Source organism: Lissotriton vulgaris, chromosome 2_1, assembly GCF_964263255.1.
Source record: "Lissotriton vulgaris chromosome 2_1, aLisVul1.2, whole genome shotgun sequence".
In the NCBI taxonomy this organism is placed as follows: Eukaryota; Metazoa; Chordata; class Amphibia; order Caudata; family Salamandridae; genus Lissotriton; species Lissotriton vulgaris.
In genome coordinates, this window is record NC_141687.1 from 1066661538 (window position 1) to 1066678643 (window position 17106).

At 43.5% G+C, this 17106-nt stretch overlaps 1 protein-coding gene across 2 annotated transcripts in view; it reads right to left on the reverse strand.

Moving 5' to 3' along the window:
- The window catches only part of TREH (trehalase), a 269250-nt gene that overhangs the window by 232100 nt on the left and 20044 nt on the right, over positions 1-17106 (reverse strand). The window contains exon 1 of one of the 2 annotated variants that reach the window (XM_086956716.1): positions 986-1123. The exons of the other annotated variant lie outside the window; for it this stretch is intronic. The gene's annotated coding sequence lies outside the window, so the exon portion shown is untranslated. Of the gene's footprint in view, positions 1-985; positions 1124-17106 lie in introns of those variants that run through there. 2 annotated transcript variants of the gene reach the window in all.

Consider the following 17106-nt stretch of genomic DNA (forward strand, 5'->3'; position numbering starts at 1 on the left):
GAGAGATGGTCCCTTAATGGGTATCTCCAGGGTGAGACCAGGCATCCCCGGCGGTCTGGTGGGGCCGTTAGTGAAGATGAGGCAAGCTAATGCCCAGAGTTGCCGAGTGTGATCGCTGATCAGAGTGGGCACCGAGGCGAGAGAATTATCGAGTCCGCTGACCCTGGTCCAGAAACCTGCCGCGCCGGGAATCGAACCCTGGTCCCGGGCCGTGCTCTGCTCTCGGGTCTGCTGCCTCTAACCAGTGAGCCACACTACTTTGAATATCAATAAGTCCCCCACAACCCCCCCCCCCCCTATATGCTGATTTACACACGCATGATTGATTGTCAATGTAATGTGTGTGTGGTGCACAGTGCTCTGGCACCTTACACTGTATGAGTGGTGCTATAAAACGGATTAAATACATCTGACAAAGAGCGGTTAAGGAGACTAGATGGACCCTGTTACAAGCTGGTGATGAGAGAATCTGTGGTTGGTCACCACCTCCACCACGGATGAAGGGGGGTGCCAACAAACATTTGCGCAGTGGGCGCCACCAGCGCTAAAGCTGGCCCTGGGCAGGTATGTAAAAGGGAAAAGGGGAGGGAGAGAGTAGATGGTTGGAAAGAAAAGGGGTTGCAGGTGGAGATGAAGGAATGAGGCTGGTTTGAGCATCTTTGCCAGGAATGCGATTGGTTCTCTCTTCTGGTCCTGTTTTTCTACATGGTTGGGATGTGTGCGCAGCAGTGCGTCTAATGTGACCAATAGGAAGTCCTTTGGGGGTCTTTCAGCACATGATCCTATGGGTAGCGAAGCAGAGCAATCCAAGCCTTATTCAGGTGGGTGGTTTTTGGTTTGAGACGCACAAGTTAGTGTAACATTAAAAGCAGGTAACAACACATCCTTACCAAGAGCACAATCCTACACATATAAAACACAGACCGAGACAGCTGCACATTTATTAAGGGGAAATCAGAAGGGATGCTATCAGTAGCAAACTCACCTCAACCATGAGAGTGCCCCCTGGTTTGGTGCCTGCAGGGCCCGCTCTCTTCTGACTTCCGGATCGTGATACGGTGCACTCTGGGAGCCGCAGTCCGGACAGCACCGCTCCTGGAATTAAGCCCACTCCGTGAACCACGCTAGTGCCCGTTACAACTCTGAGTATATTTACGTCCGGTTTTCATGCAGTTCTCAGCCTGTGCCCGCCCTTCTTACTAAGACGAAGTTCTTAGCTGTCCCTGTCTGCTGGACGCACTCCGTTCTCAGCCGCTCTGTCCCTCAGGTGTCACGGGATGTGAAGCTCCGTTCAGCAGAAAAGTAAACAGATATAATTGTGTGTTATAGGCTAGTGCACGCCCCAATATCTAGAAAAGGAACACGTGTAAAAGACAGTTGGCGGTGCCAAGTGCTCTTAGGAACCCCAGAACTCGAATAACGGCATGTTTGGGCGGGGTGAAATGTATGCTGTTGTTCTGTCTTAATGTGCTTATGTTTTTTAATATTTCGCCGTGTGCCGTGGTGGAGCGAGCTGCAGTGTGGGCACGCGAAACTCTTCTACAGGGCAGGACAGGCCGTCTATTCCACGCGCATTTCCCGGAGGACTGGAGCCCTGCGAGGCAGGCTTTGAAGCCCTGGACGCTCCTGCGGCCTGTCACCCTGCCCAGCTTCCAGGCGTTAAATACAGGCGCAAGAGAGGGTTCAAGAGGCCGAAAGGGAGGGGGTAGAAGGAAAGCGATCAGAAGGAAAGGGGAGAAGGAGAGAGTAGATGGTTGGAAAGAAAAAGGGGCTGCAGGTGGAGAGGAAAGGATGGGCTGGTTTGAGCATTTTTGCCAGGGTTGCTGTTGGTTCCGTCTTCTGGTCCTGCCGTTCTATATGGGATGCGTCTAATGTGCCATATGGCAGGGCTTTAGGTGGGCCGGGTCCTGCCGGTGCTCAGCTAAAGGTGCTAAAAAGCAGATGCTTAGACGAGTCCCTATCTGGCTCTCCATTTTTGGCCTCACCCTCAAGGTAAAAAAAAATAAAAAAATCTTTCCTCTGCAGCAGCACCACCCTTCACTGCCGGTGATGTAACTTCAAAGAGACTCGTTAGTTCTTTCAGTCGCGCCATTTCAGAACTGCAGCATTTTCAAAATTAGATAAAACGAAGCATGGTTGTTTCTTATTTATCATATGCAACTAACAATCATTGACAAAGCCAATAGCCCTGACCCGCTGTAGGTGTAATGTTACTTGTTGAATTAAATATCTGGATGCTATGACAGAAGCAGCAAAATACCAGTCGAGCAGCACACTATTCTTCTCAGCACAGATTTTTAGCTTAGGTGTTTTTTTAGCCGCGCCCTTAATTACATCGGCCACGCCCCTTTGAGAGACCCAACAGTTTTTCGTCCCCTTAAAGCCCTGCCCTATGGGGAGTAGTTTGGGGGTCCTGGAGCAAAGAGGGTTACTGGAGTCCAATTCGGTCAGTTGGGTCTTTTTTCCACTTATGTCCTGGGCCCAGAGACAGCCATTGCTCTGACAACGCCCTGGGCAGAAAGAAATTTGGCACCCTCACCGCTTTTGGAGAATAAAATGAGACGGTATGAGAGCTACTTTTGTGTTCGCAAGTGAGGGGGTGCTGATGTTTGCATAACCTTAAGGCAATAGCTGCATTGCCACCCCTGGACATTGGCCGCCTGGGCCCGGCTCCCCCATGCCAAATGCTGGCCCTGCCAGTGCCTGATATCACACCCAAAGACGAGCATGAAGAATATCGCTTTAGCACATGATCCTATGGGAAGCGAAGGAGAGCAATCCAAACCTTACTCTGAAGGGTGTTGTTTGGATTGAGTTTTTAGAAGTGCAACATTAATAGCAAGTAATAAACATCCGACCAGTACTTACCAAGAGCACAAAACTACACATATAAAGCACACCACAAGATAGCTGCAAAGTTATTAAGGGGAAATCAGTAGGGAATGCTATCAGTAGCCAACTCGCCTCAACTCTGAGAGTGCCCCTGCACTGGTGTATGCAGGTCCCGCTCCCAGTCACTTCTGGCTTCTAGATAGAACACCAGTGCACTCTGGGAGTTACAGTCTGGACAGCACCCCTTCTGGAATTAAGGCCACTCCACGTTCCACCCTAGTGCCCATCACAACTCTAAATGAGTGTCCTTAAGTCCGGTTGCTAGTCAGTTTCCAGTCTGTGCCCACCAATACTCCCTCTACTTATTCTTCCTTATATGTGGTGTAAGAAAGTGGAGTTTTATGTGGTGAAGGGGTTTGACCTCACAATGTAATACTGTCACAATACCCCAAAGATGGTCCTTGGATTAACACTAACAAATCCTTAGCTCAGTCCTGGTAGGGTGCAAAGAGCAGTCAGGCTACACTAGAGGAACATGCATAAAGCATTTCAGAGTACAAATATGGGTGATACGTTATAGACACAACTAGAGAGAAATCCAACACCAATTTATAAAAAAAAAGTGTATTTTTATCTTAATTTAGACACCAAAACAAACAGAATTGCAGACATATATTCGGAGTTATAGATTTTAGAAGCAATAGAAAATCCATGCAAAATAATACAGTGAAAATTTAACATTGCGGTAAATGGGAAAAACAACTAGTGAAAATCGTTCATTTGCAAGTCGAGTTGCGTTGTACCTTTGCATGGTAAAGATGGTTCCGGTCCCAGGGCCAAGCCACTGTAGTCAGTTCAATTTTACCTGTCCCCTGGAGCTCGTGTGCAGAGTTGTCCTGGCTGTCCTTGGTGCTGAACGGGAGCCGCAGGAGAGCTGCATTTACCACTGAGTTGGTACTGAGGGGGAAAAAGATGCACAATACCAACAAGAGTGTGGTTGCTGATGTCCACTGAAGATAGGATGGAATTCCATTTAAATGCAGCATTGAGTGAAGGGTTTGGTTGCCAGACTGGTGACCAACAAAGCATTGGCAGCGGTAAGCAGTGCTGAAAGTAAGTTTGATATCTGGTGGCGTCCAAGGGGAACGCAGTAATTGCCTGGAACTTTGTGGAAGACAGGCCTACAGTTCCCCTAATGTACTACACCATCTGGATTTGGCTGATCCCTTGGAGGGCTCAATGGCCAGGGATTCTTCTGATCCGGAGCATCGTTGCACCTGCTGTTTGGAGGGGACTTGTGCCACTAACCCAGGGGAGCCTGAGGGTACCTCAGGCTTCGACAGGAGTCAGTCCGTCTGGGAGAACCAAGAGATAGCCTAGGACAAGTCTCGAAGAGGCAGTTCCAAGAACGTCGCCACAGGTGCAGGGTATCCCTATTTTGCTTTGAGCAAGTCTTGTCGCTGGTGCGGGGTCCTTCTATGCTCCTTGATGCAGCTTGTTTAGAACTGAGCTTCTGGTGACAGGGGGGATCTTCAAATCCTAGATGAATGGGAGTTAGGGGTGTGGGAGCTAGTAGCCAATTGGCAGCTCGCCCCTGCAGCTAGCCTGCCCCTGAGCTGACTACATCCGGGGGTGTTGTCATACAGTTTGTACCTCCTTTAGTAAAACTGTGCATTTGTTGGACAACATAAATGTCAGGATTGTGCCAGACTGATTCCATGCAGACCCTCTGGATATGTTGGCCTATATCCCTGCTAGCCACAGAGCACCATCCATACCCCTAACCTTACAGGGCAACAAATGTGTGTGCAACCCCGGAACATGACCACCCTGATCCCCCAAGGAAATCTTGGTAACAGATCTAGAACTTTTTCATTTGGATTCTTATGCATTCCAAAGATGAATACAAGAAATACTCAGCAAGACTTTACAATATTTATTGTAGCATTGTGATTCTTGCCTAACAAATATGTGCAGCGATTATGAGTAGAATGAAAGATTAGCATAATTAACATTACAAAACGGAGGTGATTTTTTTTGGCAAGATTCAGTCACCTGCAGCCGAGCTATGGTGGCCAATGGAAATTGCATAATCGCCCACCCCAGCAGGCACAATAAAAAAACCTGGGAGTAAAGTGGGAGGCAGACCTCTTTTTCTAAGCAGGTACAGCAAGTGACAGTCACCTGTTTTAGCAAGCTGAGACACCTGCGGAAAGTCCTCCATTTACTGCTGTAGGACCACTGACAGGTCATAGTCCATGCCACTGCAACATATAGGCTGGACTATGCTAATAGCCTTTACCTGGCCTTGCCAGCGTACCTCATCAAGAGATTTCAGATGGTACAGAATGCGGCTGCGAGATTGATTAGACATGTCCCTTTCCGTAATCACATCTCTCAGCATATTAAAGAACTCCATTGGTTACCAGTGGCAAAAAGAATTAAGTTCAAGGCCCTAACCCGTGCTTTCAGGTCATTCCACGGGAAGTGTCCCAGTTACCTGAGACAGTGGTTATGCATTTACAAAAAAATCGCGCCATGAAGTCCAATTTGAAAAATCTGCTTTGAATTTCGGGAGTTAGGAAAGCCCGCCTTGGGGGCAGATCCTTTACGATGGGGGCATCCAAGTTATGGAACTCCTTGCCTAACTGCATTCGACTGATTGAGTCAGAGCCACTATTTAGAAAAGCTGTAAAAACTTGACTCTTCAGTCCTGCTTAATCTGCTCTATAGGTTATGTAGTGTGCGGCTTGGCTGTGCACCATTCTATTGCCTAGCGCCGGGACACCTCTTCGGAGGTAGTTGTTTGCGCTTTACAAATGGCGCTATTAATTACAAGAACAGTGAAAAGGATGAATATTTCCATCATAGCGCTAAGACAGTGAATATATGCAGACATATAAGTACTGAGTATATGTGTACTCCTAACAAGTGCTCCTTAACCTTGTCAAGCCTATGCTGGGTCATCTGCCAAATCACTACTGGGTGGTCTAACTCCTAGTTACCTGTGGGTAAGTGTCATCAGGCTGTCCGTATTAGTGTAGAGCTGGACATTCCTTGTGTTGGTACACCGGAATCCACTGAGCTGGAATTCCGGGGCAATGTCATTAACCACACAGGCTATGTCACATGTGCTGTTACCATGCAGGCGGAACACCGCTTGCCTTAACAATGCACATGCGTTAACCACGCATATGCCTGAACCACGCATTGCATGGTTAAGGCAGTCAGAAGTCAGCAGTCTAGTTCCAGGGACAGGACAGACGGGGATAATTACTGGAAGGAGAGCAAGGACTGAGATGCAGCTTGGTAAGTAGGGCTTGGGGTGGGAGGGGGTATAGTTTTTGGACGGGTGATAGTTTTCAGGTGGGGTAGTTTTCGGGGAGGTAGCTTTAGGGCTCAGGGTGGGGAGGAAGGGGCCGTTTTCAGGACGAGCGTTTTAGGACTCAGATCAGGGAGGAGGGGGTTGGTTTTCCGGAGTGAGGGGGTAGTTTTCAAGGGGGGTTCGTTTACAGGGGGGTAGTTTTAGGTCTCAGGGCGGGGGGGGGGGGGAGTAATTTCTAACCTTGTGGTAACCCCGCAGTGTCAGATGAATGCTCCTCTGCCTTAACAAGGAAGTGGTTGTGTTTTTATAGCAATAGAACCCATGTGGCCATGTCACAACCCCTGTCAGGCTGTAATTGTTTACTGTAGTTGGATAGCATCATCATCTATCAGACAATAACTTAAATAATATTTTTGCAAAGAACCTTATCCCTTGTGCTGAATGTTCAAGGTATCATGACATAGCGCTTACAAAGTTGAAAGTAAGCAGTGCAGATTCAGAGAATGTTATCCTGCATGGTCACATATGCAAATGTATGTCAAAAGAAACTGTGTGTCAAAGAGAAGGCAACTTTCTTAATCATAAGTATGCAAACTGGCAGCGTTTCTAACCGGGCCTATCCTGACCACGTGACAGTGTGGATCACCTTTTCTACCCAGAGGTGTGGCTAGCCTTTTGGGATTGTACACCTGCTTGAGTAACTAATTTCCCACCAGCCCAAGTGCAAATGTGCTTAGGGAAGGGGAGGACTGTTTCCTCCACTAGGAGTCAGCCCTGATGCATATCAGAAGAAGTGCAGCCTCTGAAGCTCACCGCCTTGATGTGTCACTCCACTAGTCTGCTTGGAAGGAGGGAGGTGTGACCTCCTTCTTGCCCAAGTCTTTGTTCCCAACTCCTGGGAGTGATCACATTGCCTAGCAGGAGGTAAGAATCCCGTCTTGGGGGTAGCAAATGTGGGAAGCGTGGGCTTGCCAGCCAGAGCACAGAGAAGCTTGGGCAACCAGGTGCGCAGCTTCTAAGGTAGCCATCTAGGTGCATTCCACATCACCCAAGACACAAGATTTGTGTGAGAGGTGAGAAGGCACGTTGTTTGATTCCAAACATGACATATTTAAGCAGCACCATAATGGAGCTGCCATCCTCAGGTTTGCCCGGGTGTCAGCCCATGTTATCCTATAGACAGTCTATTACTTATAATGTCCTTTAATGGTAAAGGGCACTATATGGTATATAAACTTGCAATTACATGTCCACACCTTTTATATAAGGCACCCTGTCTCCTGGGCTTTAAGAGGCCTTCCATAGGGGTGACTATCAGAGATAGTGCATTAACTTTGCCACACATGGTGAGGGCAAAGTAGAGTTTGAGCAGTTTGCACTGCTCCTACAGTCTGCACTGGCAAGCCTGCTGTCAGTTTTTTACTAGGGTCTCTAAGAGTGGCGCAACCAGTGCTGCAAGCCCTTTCCTGCTCATGCCTTGGGTACCACTGGCACCATATAGTAGGGACTTATAAGGGAAATAAAGTCCTTCTCACTTGGGATTGCCAATTTACACATAACAGTTTTACGGAGTGAGCATTGGCACTGGGTCCTGGTTAGCAGGCTTTAGTGGGCTGTCAAGGTGAAAGCCAGCATTGAGTAGTCCAAACGGGGGGCAAAAAGTAGGGGGACATCTGCAAAAGCGCCATTTCTTACATGTGGCAACAACATGTTTGTGTGCACACTTTTCTTGTTTGTGTGCACAATCGAATGATAAGATGCACAAGTACTAAAATTGACCAGCTACCACTTGAAAGTAAATAATCAGCATTGGTCTGGCTTTTAAATTAAAGTAACTCCCTAGGCACTGATTGGTGTAGGCAATGAATACGTCCTCATGCATGCATTCTGTTAGTGATTCTTGCACTTGTGGATCCATTATTCAGTTCTTCATTCTTGCATTCATCCACTTACACAATCACAATACAAGAGATACATAAATCAGCCCCATATGCAAGATAAATTAAAAGCAGAAAAAAGAAACATGCTATTGTCTAAAACTGGCAGATATATAAATGCAATAACAAAAATAAACAAAGCAGCAGGTGGAAGTCTTCCAATGGTATTGTACGTAGTTGTAGATATCTTTTTAATGGTAGCATACATTGTGTATAGTTCCAGCAAAGGGCTGAACAAATGCTCTTCTCTGTGTTTGTATATACATATGTGTGTGTGTATATGCTTGAAGCCCAGGAATTTGTAGAGAAATTTAACTGCAATGATCTTAATTTGGAATTTACTTCAACCATGAGTAAAACACAGCTTTGTTTCCTTGACATAGAGGTTTATGTACATGAAGGCAAACTAGCCACACGATTATACAGAAAGCCAACTGCAGGTAACACCATCCTGCACGCGGCAAGTCAGCACCCACATCACTTGATACAGAGCATCCCCTTCGGGGAGATGCTTCGTATTAAAAGAATTTGCAGTGATGAGAGGGAATGTACTAGAGCCATGGATGAAAGCAGATTGCGATTTTTGGCACGTGGATATTCAGCAAGAACTGTCACCAGGGCCATGGAGCGTGCCAATAACATGACAAGGGCACAGGTTTTAGCGCCTAAACCAAAAAGTGATGCTGTGACAGATGAAACATCCAAAGAAAGCTCTAGAGTTGTGGTTACATATAACCAACAACACAGTGAAATCAGGGGGATTTTCAGCCGCAACTGGAACCTAGTGACGGGGGATCCGGTCATTGGGGGTTCAGTGGGCAGAAGGTCAGAGTTTTCCTTTAGGAAATCTACCTCAATGTCAGACAGGCTAGTGAAGAACCATTTGGAACTCCCGATATCTAAGACCTTTATGAATCTGAAAAAAGGTTTTTTAAAATGTTCCAGTTGTAAAGCCTGTAAAAATGGATGCAATAAAACACGCTACATCACTCCTTTCAAGGAGGAACCTGTTTTAATAACTAAACAGCTATCCTGCAAAACAGAGTTTGCCGTTTATGTGCTGCAGTGCCCCTGTGAACTTAGGTATGTAGGGAGTACCCGGCTGCCGGTTCACAGGAGAATACTGCAGCACTTGAGGGCAATCTCCAACAACGAACAAGCCTACCCTGTGGCACGCCATTTTCAGGCGGTGCATGGGAGTGATCCCAAACACCTTACCTATTTTGTTATAGACTGTGTGCCACCCCTCAAAAAAAAAAAAAAAAAAAAAAGAGGGGGAAATAGGGATGGGCTACTCAGGGTCCTTGAAACTCGGTACATTTTGGAACTTAATAGTCGTGCTCCTGGCGGTCTTAATGCCAGTGAGGACTTATACACCTGCTTATAGTTCCAATTAGAAAATGTTTTTGCATCTGTACCAGAGTTAGGATTAATTATACTGTCTAGTTATTGTATTACACTGTTCTGAGAGTAATAATTATAAAATTCAAAGTCAACAGAATTGTTTTGCATTTCCGGTCGCAGCTGTGTATTAACATCTGTCAGTCTGAAGATACTCAAGTAGGGAGGGGCTCTTCCCTTTTTAAACATTTAGATATAATTTATCTGCACTCAAACACTTTAAATATTCTTTACTTGCACTTTTGCGATGATGGCTGCTCCTTGTTACATTAAGGCAATTTGATGCTTTGAATTATGTGTGTTTACATGTGATTCTGTTTACATATAGCACATGACACTTTATTGGAAATTCCCACTTGGGATATATTTTCGGAATGTTCTTTCAAAAAGGGTCTGTGAACACAGTTCTTTTATAAATTATGAAATTAACATCGGTTTTTATGATCTATATATTTATATATTTATATGTATATATTGATGAGGTTTTTTATACATGTTTATTTATTTGAGTATTTGCACATGTATGTATATACTTCGGTTTATTCACCCACTATGGGTTGTATTTAAGATGGAACTGGGCTATACAATATCGTTTTAGTCCTTTTGTTGTTTCCATGTACCCTTTTGAAGGAATGTTACGTTTTGAAAGTGGTGGTTACAATTTAGTCCACCTTTTGTGTCAATGATTAGATGGATAAATTCCCATGTAACTTTGCGATCACATCATGTGATCAAGACAGTGGATACTGTCGAAACGCGTAATGGCGGGCATGCTGAGCGAGATTGAGCTTTAATAAAACGCACTTGTTTGGCACCATCTCTGGGTTCCTCTCTTCGTTTTTCCAGAACTGTGCAAGATTTGGCGGTCTTGGAGATTGGGACGAGTTTTTCTTGGATATATATATATATATATATATATATATATATATATATATATATATATATATATATATATATATATATATATATATATATAATATATATCTATACTACTAGTATAAAGAGAGAACAGAAACCTTTTGGCAAGGTAAACTCGGGAACCACAGCGCCAATCCATACACCCAATACATTGTTGGAATCCTCAGGGTGTGTAGATGGACATAGGCGACTTAAAATAAAAATAAAACGTAAATTAAAAAATTTAAATTTACAAACAAAGTAGTCCCCTAAAACTAGCGCCGGCCGCGACGTAGCGCTGACCGCGACCTACACCTGCGCGATGACAACAGGCGGGGAGGAGCGGTGACGAGCGGCGAGGAGTGGCGCGGCGGCTCAGGTAAGGCAAGGCGGGAGGCGGTCCGGGCAATGTCGTGGCGGGCGGGGGCCCGGGAGTGGCGGTGAAGTCCGGAGAGCGGCTGAGGTAAGGCAGAGGCGGGAGGCAGGCGGGCGGGAGGCGGGAGGCGGTATAGGCAATGTCGGGGCGGGCGGGGGCCCGGCCGGGACTGCACAAAAGCCCAAAATGCTGCCCCCAGCCCCCTTCTGCCCCGGGCAACGCCGGGGCGGGCTGCTAGTATATGTATATATATATATATGTGTGTGTATATATATATATATATATATATATATATATATATATATATATATATATATATATATATATATATATATATACACACATATATCTATATATATATATGCAACCACAGTCCTGATGCCAGAGCACTTTTCCTCCTCCCTTGGAGATGCAAAGTCAGGAAACGGACCAACCACACAGCAAATTTTTTCTATATTCAGTGCTTTATTCCATGACAGAAGACATGACGCGTTTCGACCGGGAAACCCGGTCTTGATCACATGACACGTGTGACCACCCTTCTGACTAAATACTGTTACTCTCATTACATGCTCCTCCCATCATAATGATGGACATGAAAAACAGACTTTAATAGATTTAATACTCCTTATTTTTTTATTTTTTGATCATTGTGGTTGAATTAAAAACATACACATATGAATACATATGAGAAATAATGGGCAAGTGCCCTTTAATTAATGTATTGATAATATATAATTTACCAGATTCAACCACAAAAATGTCATGATCACATGTTCACACTGTTATACCAACAAATAGTTACCAAGAACATGTTCTAAACAGTATAGTCATTTTACCAACAAACTGTGCCCAGTGAAAAATAATAAGTAGTTTTAAACAAGATACAACGCTATCATTATATACATGATTAGCTAGCAGTTTGTCAAGGGGCTGCTCAACTGCAGAAAGAAACCACACAGGAGCAGAATGCCGCTAAGTCCCTGTGCCCCTCTCAGAACCCCTCTGCAGGTAAGTAATATACTCCTTGCAGGTAAGTACTAAGGGGGGGAAAAGGGAATTCGGATAGAGAAGAGGCCGCTCCAAAACTCTGCCTGTTTTGCGTCTTCGTGCGTCTTCTTCTTCGGATTATTTAGGCTAAAGAACAAATGTTTATATAACCTTTTCTGCTTGCATAAAACTTACTTTCTTTTAACACATGAATAACTTATCTTACCAGAAAGTAGTTTTGGGCTTGCCTCTCTTCTTACTTCTCTTATAGATGCGTATTTTCACTAAAAGAAGCTTTCACTAAGTCTATTGTTCTTTTTCTTTACAGGCCCTTCGACTTCCTTTTCTGTTCTATCTTCTATGAGAGAAAACAAGGTAAGAATATGTTCTTCTTTAACGTATTTCTGTAAATGTCTTGGGAATTCTCTCCTTAATGTACTCACTCAACAAGTAGACTTGTGGACTTTTATTGATATGATGAGGTGAGTCTTTAGTTTCTCTCCATAAAACCAACTCTCCTAGCCTGAGTTATTAGGTTCTTGTTAGGTAGGAAAAGAGCGCAGATTTAATACTCTCTTGAGGGGTTTTAATTCGAATGAGAGAGAGAGAGATAAGCTTCCTCATATTTATTAAATGAATAAACTATTGGCTACACGCAGCCTAGGATTTAGTTTATTCATGCAGCTTAACAGGAAATAAACACGAACACTGGAAACCTGTACCAGTTTATTTCTTTCATTAATTCCAAGAAACTCACAGTTCCAAGAGCTAATGAACTGCCAGTGACAAGGGAATTATTTATGGGTTTCAGAGCAAGCAGGAAATGCTCATGTTAACATTTAATCCTTTTAAAATGAAAGCCTAAACAGCACGGAGAAATAATGTGCTCAAATAAGACTTTCTTCTATATTAGTTTTCGCAACAAACACAGTTTATTCTTTCTGACACGGCGTGTAGAAAGGTCACGCCCGTGTCAGCTCAACTCGGAAATGTTTTACAAAGATTAATTCTTAGGAGCAAGGCATTCTTTAATTTTTAAGATGAACATTACTCTAAAAGTTCGACTTTTATTTCCTCCTCATTTACGCTAAGGTTTTATCAACAAGGGAAATTATAAACCAGTGTTTGGACTACAGAAATAATTTTAATTCAGCACTAACCTTATTTTTAGAACCAGGACTTTTACCAACGAAGCTAAAACCCAGATATTTCGAGCCTACCCTGACTAACTTCCACGACGCTCCATTTTCAGATGCTCTCCTAGTAGATTCTTTGGTGAAGTGCACAGTAAAATGTTGGAGCACACCTCACCAGGCTGTGATTGTTTAAAAGACTAGACTGCTAAACAGCAGTAAACTGTTGCAGTGACAGAATGTTGACAGCCATGTTGGAGTTTCTGCGGAGCCAACTAGCACTCCAATTTAAAGAATAAGTTACTCTTTGCGTTTGGAATGGGAAGGTAGAATCCACTGAGGAGGTATGAGGAGGAAGCCACCGCCGGCCCAGAGGATGAGGAATCACCGCAGCAGTGCCTCCAAAGACCCCCCGCCAGATTAGGATGGCTGGTGGGGTCATTGGCGGACGGGAAAACCGTCCGCCGCTTTTCCGCCGCGGTCGCCTTCCGACCGTGGCGGAAAAGCTCTAATATGGTGGCGGTGTCTATCAGACACCGCCAGCCATATTGAGATGGGGCAGGAAACATGCTTTTCCACAGCGGGTTTTCCGCCGCGGAAAAGCATGTGGTCTTTCGAGTTTGGGGGCCCGTTGCGGGCCCCCAAGGTGTCAGGGGGTGGGGGGTGCATATGGGGGGTACCTATGGTACCCCCCTGCATTTACATGAACAAAGTGGCAGGCACCGTGCGGTGCCTGCCGCTTTGTGCATGTAAATGCAATACATGCATTTTTAACCTTGCGGCGGGTGCTGCTTCAAGGTAGCTGCAATCAGAATTGACAAATGCACGTAGATGCTGTAAGATTCGAATAAACACTGGTAGTTTAGTGCTACCTATATATCTTAGCTGACATGTACATTCTAAGATATAGACAGCAAAATCTGTTTTGCATGTTAAAAAACCTCTCATTTTGTATGGCTCTAGGAAGAATGCATCAAGTACCTCCATTTTATTGACGCCAAATTTACATGCCCTACATGAGCTGCATTTAAAAAAAACAGTCCCGTTTGATAACCAGTTAGTTTTTTCTTTAACTTCCGGGCTAGATTTATCCAGGGCATCTCTCATAGAGGGAGCCCGTCTGAATGTAATGCTAGGAGAGTCCTCTATTTCAGGTGCTATTGTCATATCAGACTTCAAAATAGGCCAATTTTTGGTGATAATCTGTCTGACCTTCTTATGATGACAATTATAAGTTGTTATAAGTCTGATTGGTACTTTCTCAATTTTGGACTCACCACAAGCTAATGTCAAATTGACTTCCTGATTATCATTCAATGTTTCTACATTTTGAGGGATGTCTATTTTGGATAAAACTTTGTTTAAATCCTCCATATTATATCCCCTTAATAGGAATCTCTGTACCGCTTCATTAGGACATGTTGTTAAGTCATCTTGATTGCTGCAAATTCTTTTGATTCTCAAGAATTCCCCAAAGGGGATACTCTTGATAAGATGCCTGGGGTGGGTACCGCTAGCATGGAGGATCGAGTTTCCAGCTGTTACCTTCCTGTGTAGTTTAGTATTTATGGTATTATTACAGATGTATACCTCTACATCAAGGAACTTGACTCTCTCTTTGCTAATATTAGCTGTGAATTTTAGGTTTAAATTCTTATTATTGATGACGTCAGTAAATCTGAGAGCTGATTCGACAGATACCTGCCAAATCACACAGACATCATCAATGAAACGCCACCATGTGACAATGTTATCCGGAACATTTCTTCCAGGATGTGGTTGAGGACATGCTACTCCCACCAGCCCACATGAAGACATGCAAAACTGGGGGAAAAGCATGCTCCCATTGCCATGCCCTGGAGTTGTTGATATACTGCAGTACTGAACAAAAAAATAGATGTTTTTTAGACATGTGTATATCATTCTCAACAACATCTTGTTGTGTTCATTGAACTTAATATCTCTCTGTGAGAGATATTGTTAAGTTGCTTCAAGGCCTTGTTCATGATTAATGCTAGTATATAATGAACATATGTCCATAACAATGAAACAATATTCATTACTCCATGTAATTTCTCTGAGCTTTTCTAAGAAATGGCCAGTGACTTTTATGTACGAAGGAAGGGTATCCACAAAACCCCTAATAAAAAAGTCCACATACTTTGACATTGATTCTAAAAGTCCTCCCTGTGCAGATATAATTGGACGGCCAGGCACAGGGCTGATCTGTTTGTGAACTTCAGGTATAAAATAGAGAGTTAGGTGTGATGGGGTGATCATTAAAAAAAATTATACTCTGCTTTATTCATTAGACCTTCCCTCTTCCACTGAACAAGCTCTTTGAATACTAGATCTTTAACAGCTCTCAACTCATTAAATGAAGCCTTCTTGTAACATAATGAATCATTGAGATGCCTATTAGCTTCTTCTATATAGGCATCACGGGGCCAGAGAACAACATTGCCCCCTTTATCAGCATTTTTTACAATGATATTATTATGTTCATTGATCTTTCTCATTAGTTTAGTATATTGCTGTTCACTGTAACTCCTACATTGTTTCTTATTGATAACACTTCTATTCAATTTTTTCAAGTCATCTATGACACAGTCACTAACAATGTCTATGGCATCTCGTGGAATAACAGGAATGAAAGTGGATGGGGGTCGGAATGGGCTGATAGCTGGACTTGTATACATACGAACCAATTCAGAAATCTCAATCAAGATCGGACACGATCGGATATATATATATTCACTGAAAAAAACACAGGTTACAGGGATGTTATATTTGGACATTTCATTAGTACAAAACCAGAGAAATTTGGCTGTTATAGTTATTTGAGCTAACTATAACTTGCGCCTCCGCAATGCATTGCTGATGACATCACATATTACATCACTCATGACATGGTCAGTGAAATCAATGATGAAATCTCAAATGACATCACTGATGACATCATCAGGGGACTGAGTGTTTTTTAACCCCTTGTGTGCTCGTGACGGAACAGTTCCGTCACGAGCCTCGGGTGGGCTGTGCTGGTGACGGAACGATTCCGTCACGGCCCGCTCGCCACGCAGAATTTCACGCCTGCGCTGCACGTTCTATTAGCAGGGCGGGGCCGTGACAGAACTGTTCCATCACAAGCACAGCCCACCCAAGGCTCGTTACTGAGCGGTTCCGGTGCCGCCCCCCCCCCCCCTTAGCACTGCGGCGGAATAGCCGCCGCAGTGAAGGGGTTAAAAGCTTAAGAATTATATATATATATATATGTGTATATATATATATATATATATATATATATATATATATATATATATATATATATATATATATGAAACACCAAAGTCTCTGCACTTCCAAGCTGGCTGGCGAACAGAGACACAGACCCAACGTTGAGAGGCAAGTTGTTTATTTTTCGCCCAAACCTCGGACTTAATTATATATATATATATATATATATATATATATATATATATATATATATATATATATATATATACACATATATATATATATATATATATCTAAAAATAGCACTCCTGACCGCTGTCGAAGCGGTAACACAGCAGGCGCAGACCTCTTCTCAATTGCACTGATTAGGCTCTGAAGTAAAACGCCGTCACACCATCAGTGATTTAAGCAGTGGAAAATTTATTGCAGCAAGTGCAGAGCAAATGCTCTCCTCAACGCGTTTCGCTCCGCAGGCGGAGCTTGGTCACATGACGCGCCCAAAGTAGGTGTAACAATATATAGTGCAGAAAAGGCTCTATCACCCATAAAAAAGGGTTAAAAGCACAAAACAATAAATGGGCATAAAATTAATTAATGAGTATATAGTCACTTTGTGTTCGTGTTCAATAAAACACACAAACACAACAAACCAAATGCAAGCATAGTGCTCAAATCATTATAAAATGAAGACAATCATCATTTTAAAGAATGTACAATTTGAATGCAAGGTAAAAAACACCGAAAGGCAATCAGAGCATAGTGCTCATGTGCAATGGTTTAGGTATGAATGAGTAGGCTGTAATTCATGATGGTAATTTCAAAATCAAGTAAGGTGGTGTAGCAACTTTGCCAATTTCTAATATTGAAAATCAGATTCTTAATCAGAGCTTGATACTATGTAAAATAAAAAATGTTGATCAAATAAATATCATGTGTTTCAAGCTCCATACATTTAATAAAAATTGCCACTAGATCACCTGG